The following is a 6230-nucleotide window of genomic DNA, read 5'->3' on the forward strand; positions in this document are numbered from 1 at the left end:
CCAGTATTTAAAAGGTAGCTACAAAGGAGATGGAGACTCGCTTTTGACAAGGAGTCCCATGGAAAAGACAAGGGGTAATGGGCACAGATTACTCCTGGGGAGATTCCAGCTGGATACAAGAGGAAATCTTTTCACAATGAGAACAGACACTGGAATAAGCTCCACAGGAAGGTGGTGGATTTCCGAACATTGGACACTCCGAAGACTCAGCTGGACAGGGTGCTGGGCCATCTTGTCTAGACTCTGCTTTTGCCAGGAAAGGTTGGACCAGCTAATCCTTGAGGTCCCTTCCAACTGGTATTCTATGATTCTTTCTTGACAGCTGAATATTTCAGTTTAATGACACCGCTGTATGTTAGTTGATTAATTAACTGCTACTTAGAAAAGTCCAAGAAACGCTAGTATTTTGTCATGGTTTCTATTATTTATTTCCTTTTCAAATAGTTCTTGTTGTTTCCTTGCAGTATGTATGAATATTATAAATAAAATATATGCGGTTACTATATTAAGACATTTTATACCATTCTTGTGTGGGCAAGATGAGAATTGTAGAAAATCACAACTTAGTGTTCTCTTTTATGTTGTCTTGCGTTTTACTGAAAGTGGCTTTTAAAACAGAAAGAATGAGGAAAACGATGTTAAGATAAGCACAGCTCCCTTCTGTTTAGAATATATTGTAAGTGCTATTTCCTTTTGTTTACCCATTTTTTCTCAGGCCTGAACTCTCTTGCGGTTTAAAGGAAACCAAAAAGGCATTATGAAAACATCCTATTGAAAAAATCCAAGATCGTTATTTATGTGCTGGGGCAGCACACTGCCTTGTTTCCAAGGTGATACTATACTACGTGTGCTGCTAATCATATTTTAAGAAGAGTGTAAGAAAATCAGAGGTAGATAAGAGTTTATATATGTGCTATAAGATGAAATTAATTAGCGTGATCTAATTAACACATCAGAAAGTGCAGTTAAGTTATAAGTATTTGTGCTTTAACACATGCAGGACGAAGAAGTTAAAAGGCTGGAAGGGAGTTTACACTGTAATTTGGTGTACTTGAGCCTTTCAAAGTATATTCAGCTGTGTCTGCACTGCTTCTGTTTACTTAAATGGGTTGTACTGAAGATAGTGGCCTAGACAAGAGCGAATCTAAAATGAGCAACACTATTTTTAAATTCTTCCAATGTGAGGTGCTGTGTGAGGTGGCTCATATAGTTCTCGCTCGCTCCAGCAGGTGTTAATAACACATTGGCATTGGCAGCAGTAAGCTGTAGTGTTTGAGGAAAAAAAATGAAAAGACAGCAAGAATTTATTCTAACTAATGATTCAAATAAGTATAAATATAAATTCACTGTTTAGGCAAGACAAGATCTGGAGGGTATATAAAAGCATACTGTTAGATTTGTCATCCAAGTAAGTGTATTCTCATCATCAAGCAGTCTCTGTAGACTGAATATAAGGTTCTCTTCTAACCTCTCCTATACAGTTCCATTAAAAAATTTCCTTTGAACATCAGTGTGGAATAGACTGTAATGGCTTATCGCTAAATAAGATTTTATGTTAATTTCAAGGGGAAAAAAAAGGTATTAACAATATGCAACTTGGACAGGCATTTTCATGTGATAATTTAAAGTGAGACCATGCAGGTAACTTTATCTTAGGGTAAGTAAAATTAGCAACATTTATTTTCCAACTCTTCGAGCATAACAAACCCTAAAACTGCATGTTTTCTTTTCTTCAGCTCTATTTTATGTTGCTCTCTTTTCTGACAATTCTTTGAAAAATAGAAATGGTATTTGGAGTTTGTTGGAATTATAGCAAAAGAAATATTTGAATTTCAGTAACATACGCTATTCAAAGTGTTTCTTGAATCATGAGCTCTGGTTTTATGTCCAATTTTAGCTGTTCATCAGCAGAGGGCAATATAACTTCATACATTTCCTTGGAAGGATTTAATTTGTTGATCTTTGTATTTCTGGTTTTAACTACAGGAGCACCTACTTGTAAATACTGAGAAAATATGTGAACTCATGATGAAAAAGCAATGAGCTGTGGTATTAGTATTCCTTATGCACTTTCAGAAGGCTCTATAAACTTCGTAGGAGTTTTACCCTATGGGAGGTGTTCTCTAAGTTCATAAGCAGACAGAAAATGTCCAGACTTCATCGTGGAGATGGCAAAACATCCTGTTACTTTTGAACTGGATGCACCCTTTCGGTGGTTTGATTTGTTGTTTGTTGCTCTCTCCTCCGTCCCCCTTTTTTTTTTAATCCATGGACTGGGGACTTGCAAAGTTTGGGAGGCTTTCTGTCATTTCTTTCTACACCTGTTTTGGTTTTACTGTGAAATTAAATCCCTTTTGAAGAATTTGCTGTAATTTACAGACTATGAGTACGTGTATTGTAAATTAAGTGTAGTGAGAAGTTGTGCTATGATAATAAAGAAAAAGTTTCAGGTCTCCATTACAACTCTTTCAGTCTGTATGCTATGACAAGAAGAGTTTTGTTTTCATTCTGTTTCAGGTCTCCATTACAACTCTTTCATTCTGTATGCTATGACAAGAATAGTTTTGTTTTATGGCTGCGGTAGTAAAATAAGCCTTTAGAGTCCTTAGGAAGTGTGTGTACCATAACCTTTTAGTGTACATCATGTTAATACTAATCTGTTACGATAGTTCTTTAATTTTTATGTTGCCATTCAGTTTTTCATTCAGTTCTTTCGGAACATATGAGAAATCCTAAAATGGATATTCATGTGTGGCAATTTTTTTTTTAAAATGTGCTTTTGTATTTCTGATGCTCTTGAGGCATATTCAGAAAGACTTCAGACATATGGTTTCTTGTTTTTCATCTACTCCTTTGGGCATCACACATTGAAAGAGTCTACTGTCAGAGCATAAATACAATTCCCACTAACAGCCTGGGACAGGCAGCATTTACCAGTGTTAAAACATGAGGCTAGGATTAAAAGATTTTGAGTTGTAGCTGCAGCTCTGCCCTTGGCTTGCTGAATGACCTTAGGCAGTTGCATCCATCTCTTTATTTTTGTTTCAAATGCGTTGGATAATGCTGGTCTTCCTCTATTACCAAAATTGCTTTGAAGATTAATTTACCACTGTTTAAGCTGTAATATTTATAATGCAAATAACAATAGAACTCTAAGTACTGTGTCCAGTTAAAAATGGCAGAACATATCATGAAGAATGTAGATATTTAGTATAATACAGCTTTTGCATTTAATTTTTTGCATTGGTATTTGTGCTCATGTATTGTATTCTAGTTCCAGATCTGCCCCCAGTTACAGGATTTGATTGAATCATTCAGTCTTTCACACTATCACTCTGTTGCAAAATGGGAACAATTTCAAATGAACTTCAGCAGGTATTGAAGCTTAGTCTGGGAAACAAATGCAAGTAATAATTCTTATGGCTTTTTAAATTTCATTTAGAAAAAACCCCACAGAATTTTCATGTATAACAATAGTACTGGTTATATAATTATATCTTAGAACATACACAGATGGTTAATTAAATATAGCATTGTAAGACAGTCAAAATGAACATAGTATGTGTATGCAAATTTGGCTAGCAAAGTGTACATTAGGTAAATAGTTTTAAAATGACCTTTCTAACATATTAGGCTCTACATATCCTTTATGCTAAAAATGTTTCATATTTTTAAAACAATTATTTGTAATGAATACAAAGACAGTTTTAGAGAAATCTAACTCCAGACTCCCTTAGATGATTTTATTATGTATTATAACAGGCTTAAGTGGGGAAAAAGAAGCTAACATAATAAAATGGAAGACTTGCAGAGCTTAAGCATTTTCATTCTAAGCCCTGTATCCAGGCACATGTATGTGAACATTTACCATGTCTTGGTAGAGACATGGGAACTTCTTAAAGTGCAGTGGCTAGATAATTTATCATACTACCATATTCTTATGGACTTGGCATTGTGCCATGTTCTAGAATAAAGGGATATGGGTTTTCTTCCTAATAATTTTGATATTTTGAAGATCCTTGTTTATTAAAATGCTTTTAATAACCAGGTATTCATGACACTGCTGTTTCATAGTTATTATATATGTAATATTGAACAAATAGCAATGGAGCTTTTCTTTGAAGACTGTAGGACAAGTTGAGGCATAACCTATTTTATTAAGCATATTTCCATTAAAATATAAAATACCTGGAGTGCTTATTTAACATGATGATTGACAACTAATGAATTTAGTGAAGGTGTTCTTGGGTAGTAAAGTATTAAGTAAACTTTCAACACATACTGCCTGAGTTCTGTCTGCAACAGACATTTTATAGTATTGGAGAATATGATTCATGAAGAAAGTTGGTAAACTAGTCATGAACAAATGAATCTGTGGCATCTCTGATTGTCTGTTAGAACCTACATTTAAACCAGAATATTGATGTGACAAGCTTGATGTTAGAAATATATTTTGATCTGGTGCTTTCATAGCATTTTTGTCTTAGCTCTATTTAAACTAGTTCCATTTAAATTATGAAAAGATGCGGATTGCTTTTTTTTTTAATTTTGTCTCAAAGTCCATTTAACTATTTATTTAGTTAAACTTGTATTTGCGCAATTTTCGTGCAAGAGAAAGGAAAAATACGGCCACAAGTGTGGGGTATTTTTTGGTTTTTTTTGGTGTGTGTTTTTGTTGCTGTCCATCCTCCCTGGCAACTACGATTAGAAATAAATGCAATGTAGTCATTTCTGGGACATGAGATAATACCACAGCTGTATAGTAAATATCTCTGCTTCTATTCTGTGTGGTGATGAGATGGCATAGATTGTTATTATAATAAACCCATTCATTCCCAACATTTAGTATATTTGTATATAGAAGTGGCAGGTAGTAAAGAAAATAACAGGGATTCTGTTTCTGTGTTGTTACTTGTATGTCTCCCCTCCTGCCCCCCTTCTTTTTTCTCTTCCCATACCTTATGTTTTGTTGAATTTCTTGAGATCAGGGTTTTTGTTTTGTTGGGTTTTTTTTCGTTTTGTTTTTTAAGGAGTAATGAGGGTATTTTTAATAAACTTGCCCTCCATTAGTTGTCTGATCTCAGAACTACTGAATCCATTTTTATTGTCTTGATGATGCAAGACAAAAGGCCATATATTAGGAATAGGGCTTATTTAGGTGACAACACTTCGACACCAGCCTGTTGCAACTGGTTGCAGTTTGAACTTAACACTTGAGCAGCTATGCTCTTGGTCACTGAAATGAGGAGATAAAAGTTCAAGTACACTTTGCCTTCAGCTGCTCAGGTGTAGAATATACATTCTGAGATACGTGTTTTTCTAGATGTGGTGAGGTGCTTGAATACCTCCCTTTGGTTATCATAGAATCATAGAATGTTTTGGGTTGGAAAGGACCTTAAGATCCTCTAGTTCCAACACCCCTGCCATCCACTAAACTATGTCGCCCAAGGCTCTGTCCAGCCTGGCCTTGAACACCGCCAGGGATGGAGCATTCACAACTTCCTTGGGCAACCTATTCCAGTGCCTCACCATCCTCACTGTAAAGAAGTTCTTCCTTGTATCTAACCTAAAGTTCCCCTGTTTAAGTTTAAAGCCATTACTCCTTGTCCTACCACTAGAGTCCCTAATGAAGAGTCCCTAATGAAGAGTCCCTCCCCAGCATCCTTATAGGCCCCCTTCAGATACTGAGGTCTCCACGCAGCCTTCTCTTCTCCAGGCTGAACAGCCCCAACTTTCTCAGCCTGTCTTCATAAGGGAGGTGCTCCAGCTCTCTAATTGTTCTCTTGGCTCTCCTCTGGACTTACTCCAACAGCTCCATGTCCTTTTTATGTTGAGGACACCAGAACTGTACACAATACTCCAAGTACTCCCCTTCTCTTGAGAGAAGCCTGGGGAGGAGTTAATCTTAAAGCAAATTAGTATTTCCTTCTCACATGACTGACTGTCTTGCATCTTCATGTGCTTGCTTTGCATTTCTATATACTTGCAGTAGTGTTTTCATTTGCACATCAGTACTCCTTTAGTACTTTACTGAAATGATATGCAAACTGAGACATACTACATTTATGACATATTTGTGGAAGGTTTCACTGTCCTAATGATTCTGCATAACATCTCTTCTTAAAGGAAGCTGAAATAGAGCAGAATTCTCCATACAGTGCTGAGGAGGAAGAGAAAGTTTGGGAAAATATGTCTGTACAAACCAGGCTGAGCACAAAGCACCTTTCCCT

This window comes from Nestor notabilis, unplaced genomic scaffold, assembly GCF_000696875.1.
Source record: "Nestor notabilis isolate BGI_N333 unplaced genomic scaffold, ASM69687v1 scaffold2318, whole genome shotgun sequence".
NCBI lineage: Eukaryota > Metazoa > Chordata > Aves > Psittaciformes > Psittacidae > Nestor > Nestor notabilis.